The sequence below is a fragment of the Oryctolagus cuniculus genome, chromosome 5 (genome assembly GCF_051225735.1).
Source record: "Oryctolagus cuniculus isolate XC-2025 breed Fujian yellow rabbit chromosome 5, ASM5122573v1, whole genome shotgun sequence".
Classification (NCBI taxonomy): Eukaryota; Metazoa; Chordata; class Mammalia; order Lagomorpha; family Leporidae; genus Oryctolagus; species Oryctolagus cuniculus.
In genome coordinates this window covers 44,604,262-44,616,698 of record NC_142871.1, presented here as the reverse complement: position 1 = coordinate 44,616,698, position 12,437 = coordinate 44,604,262, and the positions used below count along the sequence as shown (strand labels likewise).

The 12,437-nt window shown below is 42.1% G+C and overlaps 1 protein-coding gene across 22 annotated transcripts in view; it reads left to right on the top strand.

Moving 5' to 3' along the window:
- TPD52L1 (TPD52 like 1) overlaps positions 1 to 12,437 on the top strand; it is a 96,996-nt gene that overhangs the window by 15,689 nt on the left and 68,870 nt on the right. For 3 of the 22 annotated variants that reach the window (XR_016234497.1, XM_070073639.2, XM_070073636.2), the window contains exon 1: positions 2,617 to 2,741. The exons of 18 other annotated variants lie outside the window; for them this stretch is intronic. The gene's annotated coding sequence lies outside the window, so the exon portion shown is untranslated. Of the gene's footprint in view, positions 1 to 2,616; positions 2,742 to 12,437 lie in introns of those variants that run through there. One more of the 22 variants, XM_089333699.1, reaches the window with a different exon arrangement.

Genomic DNA, 12,437 nt, shown 5'->3' with positions numbered 1-12,437 from the left:
ATTTGGAGAAAGGGAAGACTAGGTTTTGCCTGTGCATCCCTCTCTCTGTCTCTGTCTCTCTCTCTCTCTCTGCCCTTCTCCCTCTCCCTCTCATACCAAACCCAGTTGGCAGTCCTCATCTTTGTTGAGCTGGCAGCCTTGCTTGGCACATTTGCTCACTATCTCCTCCTTGAGGCCTTTGTTCACTGGTTTGCAGGACACTGTACTTCCTTTGTATCCCTCCTCTTCACCATCCTTCTCGGTCTGTTTTGCCAGTTGCTGGCATGCCCCAGGGAGCTGTCCTTGGCCTGCTTCTCTTTTCCATCAGCATTCACTCTCTTGCTGATTTGCTTGTGGCTTGTAGTTTTAAATTTGATCCATAGGCCAGAAACCCCCCAAATTCTTTTTTCTGGCATGGACTTTGCCTCTCATTCATTCTGCCTACTTGCTATGTCTCTATGAGTGTTCAGCACACTTCTTTAGCTTAGCATGTCTAACGTGATCTCCTGGTCTTATTCATCCAGACTATCCCTGGTTCTCCCAGTCATCCCCATATCGGTTAATGGCAACTCTTTTTCAAATGCAGAAGCACAAAACCTAATCCCTAAGGCTTTGTTTGGTCCCCCTCCCCCAATTATACTGCATTTCCTGTCTATCACATCAGCTCTACTTTCCAAATATATCTAGAGTTGAACAAGTTCCCATTGCCTCCACTGATAATTGCCTTGGGCCAGGCCACCACAGTCTCTCACCTGGATTATTGTGGAGATTTCCTAATGGTCTTCTATCTTGGCCCTGGCCTAAGTCCAGTGGCCCCATTTAGTAACTAGACTGATTTTCTGAGTCCCAGTGTGTTCTGCCACTCTTTGAAAGTCTCCAGTCACTCCTTAGTGCTCTCAGAATAGACAATGTCTTTGCAGTAGCCTACAAAGATACTCACGCTGTTCCCTTTCCTTCCTGTTGTCCCAACTTAGTCTCCTAATGCTCTTCTCCTCAGTTCCCTTTGCTCCCCCTACACAGCCTTTCAATCTATTGATCCCTCTGCCTCAAAATTTCATCCTGGCTGGAATCTTCTTTTTTTTTTTTTTAAACCATTTTTGGTTCTTTACTCAAATGTTGTTATTCAGTATTACTCTTAAAACTGGCAACTAGACTCTTGTTACTGGGCATAGTTCTCCATAGTTCTTTCAAATTTTTGTACAACTCATCATCTGAGAAAGTGTTAACAGCGAATCTACTCTGGCCACTGCTATTACTGGTAGTAATAGATGATCTTATGTCTGTGACCCAGGAATCTTGCATCTTCTGCCAGTATCCTTGCAACTGACGGCTAATTTGTTGGCTTCCAAGTGGGGTAAAACCTTGCCCTTCATAATTCTTGACCCTTGTCCTAGGCCTTTGGCTTCTCAGAGCCCCACTTGGACCTCAGTCTCTGGATGAGCCTTTGTTCAGAGTAAATAGCTCATAGGTTCACCTGGAACAGGGCCTCCTCTTCTAGACCATGTCCTGGGTACCTGGAACTCTAGAATTCCCTTCCCAAGCAGCCCTGAAGGTGTTGCCATGCTTACTTGAGCCTTCCACGGACAGGCCATGCTGTTTCTCATCCCAAGAACTGGCTGATTTGGGTCGGCAGTGGGAATCGCTTGAACACACCAGCTATGAAATTAGTATCAGTTGCCTGACTGACACCAGCAGCTTCTCACTGGAACTTGATAGAAATGGAAATTCTTAGTCTCCACCCTAGGCCCATCACATCAGAAACATTGGGTGTGGGCTTTCTGTATTTTAGCACACCCTCCAGAGATTCTGAATCACACTCATGTTTGTGGATTGTGACATCAACTCACTGTCCACAGAAATATGCATAAAGCCTCTATCATTGCTTGTAGCAGACAGACCCCAAGGGGATCCCCAGTTGGCTCTGATTTCTGTTCGTCACATCTCTAGAATCCCTTCCCATAGAGCAGGGGCAAGACTTGCAACTTGGTTCCAATCAATTGGAATATGACAGACATGATGTGAGTCCCTTGATTCTGTTTTTATTTATTTATTTATTTATTTATTATTTGACAGGCAGAGTGGACAGTGAGAGAGAGAGAGAGAGAGAGAAAGGTCTTCCTTTGCCGTTGGTTCATCCTCCAATGGCCGCTGCGGCCGGCGCACCACGCTGATCCGATGGCAGGAGCCAGGTACTTCTCCTGGTCTCCCATGGGGTGCAGGGCCCAAGCACTTGGGCCATCCTCCACTGCACTCCCTGGCCACAGCAGAGAGCTGGCCTGGAAGAGGGGCAACAGCGACAGAATCCGGCGCCCTGACCGGGACTAGAACCCGGTGTGCCGGCGCCGCAAGGCGGAGGATTAGCCTAGTGAGCCGCGGCGCCGGCCTGATTCTGTTTTATTAATAAGTTTCCACCTTAGCAGACATAATCCAAGACCTTCTGTCTGAGTGGGGTGGAGTAAGCAGCATGTGGAAGAAGCTTATATGTAGAGAAACGGTGGGCAGCTGTTAGGAACTGGGTGTATTTTGGGACCCTAGGGAGGCAACAACAAAAACAAAGCTCTTGAGTTCTGTAGCTGCCAGGGAATGGGTTTTGCCAACAATATGCATGAACCTTGAAACGATTCTCTCCCAGTTGAGCCTCTAGATGAGAGTGCTGCCCAGCTGCACTGACTGCATCCTTCCGAGGCCCTGAACACAGGTTCCAGCCAAGCTGTGTGCGGATTTCTGATCCACAGCAACGCTAATAGAAGACGTGTGTGGCCGTAAGCAGCTAATCTTGGTGGCATTTGTTATGCAGTAGTAGATAGCAAACACAGTGTGGGGGTCTGTGTGGGAAGAGAGGATAGGCTGTGTATCTTGCTTTTTGTGCTTGCCTTGGGTTCTGCAAATGGTAGTGAGAGTTTTATCCTGGCCCCTTTATATGAAATTGCGCACTGCTCCCTTGCCAGCACACACAGATGCTTACTGTTTCCCTTCCGTGCTTTTTTGTTTTTTAGCAGTTATTGCCTTCTACCATTCTATATTGATATTTTGTAAATTTCCATATCTGATGTGCTGATTCATTTTGTTCCATGTCTCATCTCACCCTCCTGAATGTAAGTTCTGTGAGACCAAGATGTTCTGTTGGACATTGCTTATTCTCCAGCACCTAGGACAGGGCTTTGACCTCTAGTAGGGGTTCTGTCAGTATTAGCAAGCTACAAGCTTTTTGAGAGCCTGTTGATTCCTGATAAATGCTCTTCTAAAATCAACAGGCTCTTCCTGCTGTCTTCACTTAGTATCAGATAATTGCATGAATGATAAAAATAGATGTGGGGGAAGTAATATCAAGGAGTTAATAAATAAGTGAAAAAAATTGATTTCATTCCCTGGTCATCTTCCATTAAAAACTAAAAGAATAAATGGACCCTGGATTTGCTGTTCTTATCAGAGCCCTTCCACCAGTGTTGTTGTAGAATGTCAACAGCAGTTCTTTTCCAAACCATTGCAGTGTGGCTGCTGTGTGTTTGTATGGAAGCGCTAACACATGTTCCCAGGGGAACCCAAGAGGAAGAAAGAGTCCAACTTCCCTGCTAATCTCTGCCTCATTTTCCTTTCTCTTGTCCCTTAATTACAAGGTGGTTCCTGGTTCTGTCATTTGATCCAAAGGACTTTCCACTTTGAGTCAGGTACAAGGTACAAGAAATGGTCTCTAGAGGGCTTTGGTGGTCCTCCCCAGAAGAAATCTTAAGTTTTACTTGGTTTATTGCTTTTATTGTTCTCCATCATTCATCAGACCCTTCTGGCTGGCACGCTGTGGCCAGCGCACCGCGCTGATCCGAAAGCAGGAGCCAGGTGCTTCTCCTGGTCTCCCATGGGGTGCAGGGCCCAAGGACTTGGGCCATCCTCCACTGCACTCCCGGGCCACAGCAGAGAGCTAGCCTGGAAGAGGGGCAACCGGGACAGAATCCTGCGCCCCGACCGGGACTAGAACCCGGTGTGCCGGCACCACTAGGTGGAGGATTAGCCTAGTAAGCCATGGCGCTGGCCCCTAGCTTCTTCTTAAGAGGCTTGTTCAAATCCCTTCAACACAAGTTGATTTGTAAGTGTGTGTGTGTGTGTGTGTGTGTGTATTAATCTCTTCAATAAAGTATGTTTGCTTCCATTTCCTGTGTAAAAAGTTGGCAGAGAAATTGGCTATTTCCATTGTGTAATATAATTTCTAAAATCCTGCCTGGGATGCTGATACTCTTCATTTAGAGATGGCTACATAACCGCATAGGCCTTTCTCCTGTCTTAGATGACTGGTCATATAGGAGGAAGTCAGGAGCAAGAAAACAGAAGAAACCAAAAACAGAGGTACTGTCAGATAAGGGGACTCTTGCCTGGTGTTGAAGGGCATGGGTATTGTCACAAAGCTTTGGGTTCATTTCACAGTTTCGTCATTTCTTAGCTGGGTGACCTATAACTTACCCTCAACTCGGTTTGGTTATCTACTAAATGATGAAAAAGGGTGATGTGATGGTACTCATGACAGTTCTTGGATACTATTCTGGCAATGAAAAAGAAAGGTGGCTCATTTTCTAATTTCTCACAATATATATATTGAGCATCCCCCTGCTAGGTTCTGAACTGGTGTTAAGGGACAGATATAGACGAAACAAAGTCCCTTCTTGGTGAGCTTACCACCCTATTTTTGTCATAACAGTTATGTGTCAAATTACTATGTTTAATGAATTATTTTTTCAGAACATTCTTTGTATTTTTGTATACTACCTACCACAAAGTTAAAAATAGATTTCTGGTACTAAGGAAAGATGAGTAGGTGGAAGATAGAAATAAATATGTAAGTTGATGAAATTTGGACATCTGGCCCAAAAGCAAAATTCTTTTCTGAGGCATAAATTTTACCTACTAAAACACACTAGAATTTTGCTAGCATGATGATAAATGTTTTATATGGTTGCTGCTTTTGGTTTTTCCTTATTAACTAGGCTAAAAGGCTAATGATATGCATAACAGACATAGAAAGCAATAATTCATTGTTTGGATGCATTTTAAGGAAGGACAAATTTCATGTTGGGTTTATATTTTCATTGTATATCACAGTAATTTAATAAAGCATGAGTGGCAGTGCCCGCTGTGCTCATCTTTTCAGTTAGCAGATCTAACTTCTGGTCTTTGGGCTCCAGTGTTGAGGATAGCAGCACAGGTTTGTTCAAGGAATGCAAAGTCCACGGAGAAAGGTGCGTGTTCTGAATGGCAGGCTTTGAATGTCTTGGTGTCCGTTGCTTAGCAGCATTCCCAGATCTCTGAGTGTTCTGAAAAGCTTCTAGTTACTAGCGGAGATTTCAGCTCTTCCTGTTTCAGATGCTTCAAAAAATAAGGCACAAATTAAAACTTTTCATATATGTGTGTAGAAACATAAATACATGTATAGTGCATGTGTGTGTATGTGTTGCCATCATTGCCACCTTTACTCTGCCTTGTTTTGGTTTATAAAAACATGACTTTTTTTTTTTGACAGGCAGAGTTAGACAGTGAGAGAGAGAGAGAGACAGAGAGAAAGGTCTTCCTTCTGTTGATTCACCCCCAAAGTGGCCGCCACGGCCGGCGCACTGCGCCAATCCGAAGCCAGGAGCCAGGTGCTTCTTCCTGGTCTCCCATGCAGGTGCAGGGCCCAAGCACTTGGGCCGTCCTCCACTGCCTTCCTGGGCCACAGCAGAGAGCTGGACTGGAAGAGGAGCAACCGGGACAGAACCAGCTAGTTTATATGGATTTATGAGAAAACATATCCAACTTCTGCATACTGAGTGGCTCCTGAACTAATCCTGTGAAACGCTGATTTCCTTTTCTGAATGTGGCTCTTCCCAAAGTCCTCACTGATAGCCTGCTAGGTTTGAAATATTGATGAGTGTGAAGCCATTAATCTCCAGATTTCACTGACCTTTCTGTGGATGGTATTTTTAGCTTTGTTGAGGATTTTAGGCAAGGAAAATTGCCTCAAGAAATATCAGATTATGGGAGGATTCTTCTGTTTCATGGAACTCAGAATGGATTCTGTAAAATGAATATTTGGATTATTGGTGGCTTATGTAAATACACTGGTAAAAGATCATTTTTAAGTAAGATGCCAAGAAAGATTGGATAATTTAAATATATGCTTCTTGCACAGGCTAAATTACTACCAAGAGATATAATCGTTCTGGTAACCATTGTCTGTATAGGTCCTGTGTAAATGCCATCACTGTGCTATTCAACTGTCTCCATGTGCTAGTGGATATGGTACAGGCTGCTACTGATGGCAGTGGGTGAATTCCACTCTTCCTCAGACTCAATGGCTACTTCAGTGTTGGAGATTTCCTGGGACTTCCCCATTTTCCAAACCTACTTTCTGCTTCCACAGAGCCGAGCACTCATGTGGGTGGTTTTGTTCACCTGGAATGCTATTCCCTTTCGTTTCAACCTGGTGGATCCCACCCACATCAGCACCAGTAAACTCTTTGATTTTCTCCCTGGAAATAATCCTCTTCACTCTCACAGTGTTTGGAATCTGTTTTATGCCCTTAAGGGACAGTATCATAATTTAAAGACAGAAGGGACTTCATAAAGGCTGTAGCACACAATCTCTGCGTTCTGTGGATGAAAGCACTTGCAAAAGCTGGGGATTGGCGTGGGCTGGTGTTTGTGGGTGGGAACACCAGAGCTGGATCTCAGGTTTTCTGGCTCATGGCCTGTGATCCTTTCTGTGATTACGGAGCCCTTCGTCTTCCTCAGCTCACTGTAGTGCTTCTTCCGGATGTCTTATTGAACGACTACTTGGAGGCTCATTTTTTCCATTTAAAAGTTAACATTTTGTGTAAGTTTCCACTTCAGGGAACTTAATACTACTGAATATAGCTTGGAGATCTTGTTCTTTATAAAGTGCACAAATGTGAATAATTACTTTTAAAGTAACATTGAATAGTATGATATTAACTGACATACAAATTTAATTAGTGTATTTGGTTTCATAGTTAAGTACTTCAATGTTCTAATTGATTAATCTTCCTAAGTACATAAATCTCAAAAATTAAACTTAAATATATGTGTAGTGACTCTAAAATTCTCTCAAATGTTCCAATATTACTTATAAATGTAGTAAAAGTTCCACTTAAAAACCACAAGTTTAAATTACTTACCTAATTAAATGTTTAAAATGATAACACTGACAGGTTCTCAATGACCAAATGATTGCAAACATAAATTAAATACTAAATATTCAGATGCCTTCCCCCCAACCACTAGTTCTGCATTTTCATTCATTCATTTATTCAATAATTATCTAAAATACATAAATAACAGGCAATAATCTAGCCTCTAGAAAACCAATAGCAAATAAAGAGAACCTTTTTTATCTTTGTGAAGTTATTAATTCTCAGGAAGAGGCAAACGTTAGCTAACATAAAGTGGTAAAACTTGCAGTGTGATAATTATTGGTAACCGCTAAGGAAAAAAATAAATTGATGAATGTACACGTGAAATGTGGGGCATAGGTGCAATGGTGGTTGTAGGTGGTTTTTCCTCTTTCTGGAATTAATACTCTGCACGGGACCCTTGTCAGTTAATTGGGGCTACTTTTCAACAGAGTGTACCTTCAGGTTACACTTGAGGTTGTCCAAGGACCAGTGATGGACTTAGGATCTTGACTGGGTATCCACTGGTGACTGGTCAATACTCTGACTTCTAATGAGAAACCTGCAGCCCCTTACATCACATGGATGGATTTTCTCTTTGACATCTAAAGTATGTAAATATACTTTTCTCTTAACTGTAAAGTCCTTTGATGTAAGCCTGAATACCTTCATATTCTTCAGATCATTCAGTCTTATGCTGAATTCCAGATTCCAGGCATCCCTCATCCCTCTTTTTTTTTTTTTTTTTTTTTTTTGCCTTGTAATTTGGACACAACTTCCCCAGTCACATTCCTGGTTGATTTTTGCTCCCCAGGAGGACAGTCAGCTTGAGAGAATAAGCAGTATGTCTTTGCTCTGATTGTGGTCTGTAGAACCAAGAAAGTTATTTGAGAAGAGCTTCAGTATGTGTTGTGTAAGGCAGTATAGTGGACCTCAAAGATATAGGCTCAGGTCCTCCCAGGCTCCTAGACTGGACATCCTCATGTACCATGTGAACTAAAGACCACTACATGAAGGCTAGTTTTCCTGACTATTAATGGTTGAATGTTTATTTTACAAATCTCCCAAAGCAACTTACAGATAGTCACTTTCCCTTTTTATTTAGATGTTCAGATAATTTATGCCACACCATTGTTTTATTTTTACAATGTTAATGATTCTAGAGTGTATATTTAAGGCATCTGGACTTTTCCCAAGGTAGTGTGAAAATAGCAGAATGAACTTTATTTCTTTTTGTCTATTGAGCTACCTTCTTCATTTCCTGTACCTTCAATTCCTTCACTCTAAATACTATTGATCTCTTTATGGATGGAAGTTCTGAGAAGACAGCTCTTACTTTTAGAAATAAATTAGATTTTTTTTTTTTTAAAGAGGGCTGTATTGTCCTGGGGAACAGCATTTGATGGACAACCTGGTTAAAGGAGTGTTTGAAAGCATTTGCAAGGAGGAAAGTCACTTTCTACCTGGACCTTGTGTGTACCAGAATCCACCACTGGGCAGAGTTGATGCCCTCTGATCAGCTTCACAAACATAGCCCGATTATTGGTGCTCATCAGTCCTCACTCTGCTACATGGGAATTTTTCCTATCACAGTCTTTGGGAATGTCTTAGTTTCCCTCTGTCCTTTAAAATAGTTATTGTAAGATCCCTAGTTGATTCCTATATGCTATAATTTTTTAGCTTATCATATATGATGTTGCAAGCTAGTTCATCTCTTTTACAGGAGTAGGTGGAAGGACGGGAAGGAAGAAAGGGAAAGCTAGGTCTATATTACTACATTTTCAAAGACAAATTTATTTGAAAGTGGGTCTGTCACCAGCATTCCCTACCACATGTTTTGGTTAGTTAGATGTACTTAGTGCCAAGTGTGCTTTTATAACTTTTTAAAAAAAATATTTATTTATTCATTTATTTTTGAAAAACAGAGTGGCAGAGAGAGTGGGAGAAACAGAGGAAGGGGGAAAGAGAGAGAGAGAGAGATCTTTTACCAGCTGATTCACTCCCCCATATAACTGTGACAGCCAGGTCTGGGCCAGTTGAAGCCAGGAGCTAAAAATTCCATCCTGGTGTCCCACATGGGTAGCAGGATCCCAAGCACTTGGACCATCATCTGCTGCTTTCCCAGGAGCATTAGCAGGGAGCTGGATTGGAAGCGCAGCAGCCAGGGCTCAAACCAGCACTCTGATATGAAGATGCTTAACCCACTATACTACAACGCCAGCCCTATAGAATTTTTCCAATTGAGCAAACCTTAACTTTGAAGATCTTAAAATTACAGACATTTAGGAACTTATAAATTAAAACATGGATTGTAATTTTACAATATCTTTATCTATTGTATGTATAGATATTTAGCTATTAAGTTGTTTCTTGATCAGAAAAGAGAGAGTGTTGATTACCCCATTCTGGAGAATTCATCTTACAATTTAAACGTGAAGTGGGCTTGTTTAACATCTGTATAGAATCCTTGTTTCCTGGTCCTTCAATAATATATTTGGATATTAAGAATGTTTTCCTTTCACTGCACAGAGTTCTTTTAAATAAAGAAACAGAATCACACCAGTTTCCTGCTCTAGGGGCCCACAGAGTTGCAGCCAAATGACTTGCTATTACCTTGGCCTTTTGTGTTTGCTGAATGCCTTTCAGTACCTCTAATTGAGAGCATTCACAGTACTTTCTGGTGGTGTGAAGGAGGCTGGTGGTGTTCTTGTGCAGATTACAATGCTAAAACCAAAAAAAGAGAGAGAGAAAAAGAGGGGGGAAAATGATGGCTTAACCTTATCTTGGAAGTAAGATCTGGAAAAGTAAAGAATCTGATGGCAATGAAGTCAGTAATTAATAGGATGTCAGAATTAATTAATCTATTTATACAGTCTGTTAATCAACCTGAAGTAATTAAGTAGCAAACCTGGATCATGTGTGATCAAAAGGATTAGGGTAAGAAACTATGCCAAGCTCCAATCTCAGGAAGACGAGGGGTCAAGAATATAAGATACCTCTTCAGGAGCACTTAGGAATAACCAAGAGAGATGAATAAGATTTAAGAGAACCCAGAAACATTTAGGCCAGGATGCAGCATAGGACTGAAGCAGTTAGGGAGCCCAGCAATGGTGTCGAGAGACAAACAAGCTATTTTACCTTACAATGCGCATGCTGTTTGTTTAGTAGAAAGAAGAGAGAAGAAACCAAACTAAGTTTTAACCAGCATCATGGACTTAAATATCAGACTTTGAACAGATAAAAAATGTGGGTGTTTTATTCTCGAGTTGAGAGCAGACCCAAATAGAAGCATGTGTTATTGGATGATAGTATTTATTTACTCACAAATATTGGGTGAGTGTCTTCTGTGTTCTAGGCATGGTCTGCAATCCAGGGATACAATGATGAGCCAGAATGGATGCTAAATGGTCTTTGAGTTCTCTCCCTTGCAGGTTGTCAAAGGCCAGGGTTTTCCAGGAGTACCAGTGTGATTCAGTATTGGATCTGCACTGATGTCAGGGACTAAAGAGTCTCTCAGACATTAAGATGATTCTAGGGCAGTTGGATTTTGATTAGGAAAGTTGGCTTTGAACTGCTGTTCCCCAGGTGACTCCTACCTAGATACCTCTTTGGGTCCTATGGGCAAGGCTACCCTAGGACTCTTTTGGCTTTGAGAAGGCACTGGCAGTCTCTGAAGCTTTACTTAATAGAAATGAGTTAAACATAATGACCAACAGCCATTTGGAGAGCAGGTAGGTAGAGTTGCTGAGTAACAGCCAGGCCACTTTATTAAGCTGACTGGGCATTGTACAAACCAATTTGAAAAGAATCTGCCTTCTCTAAGGCACATGTGCAAGCATCAGAAGCACTTAGAGGGCCAGGGAGAAATAGGCAAACACTGAGCAAGTGCACAGAGCTATGTCACTGCTCATGATATGTAAGCACAAGCTGTCTCTGTCAGAAGTCGTGAGCTGAAGTCGTGAGCAAAGTGTTGTAGGAGTTGCATTTTTAGGGAAAATGAGGTGGAGGTGAGTTCCTCTCTAATAGGCAGGAGAGAGCTGTTGAGGAGGTGGTTTTTGAGAGTTAGTTGAAGGTAGAAAGGGAGGGACCTGTCATCCGTATGTGAGATGATATTCACGGCATTGGGTACAGCATCTTCAAGTGGGCTTTGCTTCAGGAATATATTGAAAGAAAAGAACATTAAGTTAATTTGACAGCAAAGCTGAGGAGGTCAGGACGTTAGAGGTATGAGCTTGGCTGTCAGACACCATCATCCCTATAACGTCCTGGCCTTGGATCCTGAACGACTGCTAAGTAAGCACTGCCCAACAGGATTCTGTGTAATCTGCTGCAAAACCCAGCTGTGCAGTAGGTGACAGCAGCAGCATCTCATAGTTGAGCAAATGGAGGTTACAACATTTAAGTAACTTGTGTGCTAAGTGCTTACAAATTACAGAGTGTTTACAGACTGTATGTGAATTCACACACACATGTATGGTGGGATTAATACAAGGAATGTATATATGTGGCTTTTTTGGAGGAGGGGGTGCTTCATGCTAACCAGTGTTATAAACTGTGAGGATAGCCAAAAAGATCCATTCTTGCTTCTAAAGGGACTTCCATATAGTCAGAACTTACAAAGTAAAGAGAAAGGAAAAGAATATCTGGAAAGTAGCATCAAAGGTGGATAAAGCACACTGACACACCCAGAAGATTCCAGGGTGGCCAGACTGGGCAGGGCTACACAGTAGAATTTCTTGGAAGAGTGAACTCCAAATCCAGTTTTGTAGTTAGAAATGATAGGATGGGCTGTGGTGTGGATGTTGGTTTGGAGGTTGACTGTCCACAAAGGCCTGTTAAGGCTTGGTGCCCAGGGTGGCAGTATTAGGTTTTCAGGGACCCTTTAGGACATGAGGCCTCGTTGGGAGTTCCTTAGGTCGTCAAGGGCATTTCCCAAGAAGGTAGAAAGGTTGTTGTTAAAGCCTGACTCTGGGCGCATTTGTACTCTCTGCTTCCTACTCACCCTGAGAGACTTCCTCCAAACGTTTTATGCCATTGTTATCCATAGCCCTCACAAAGGTTGATGAATTTGGAACTTGAACTTCCAAAACTGTGAGGTAAATAAACCTTTTCCCATTATAAAGTTAGTTTCCTCCAATATTTGTTCTGGCATTGAAAAACTGACTAATACAGGATATAAATATTTGAAAGAAGCACAGATAGATAGAACGCTAACAAAGGGCCTTGAATAGAAGCAGTGATGTAGTTGCTATTTCTCTGTATGACTCTGCTGGAAGATCTTAAAGGAAGTATTTTTAATAGAGA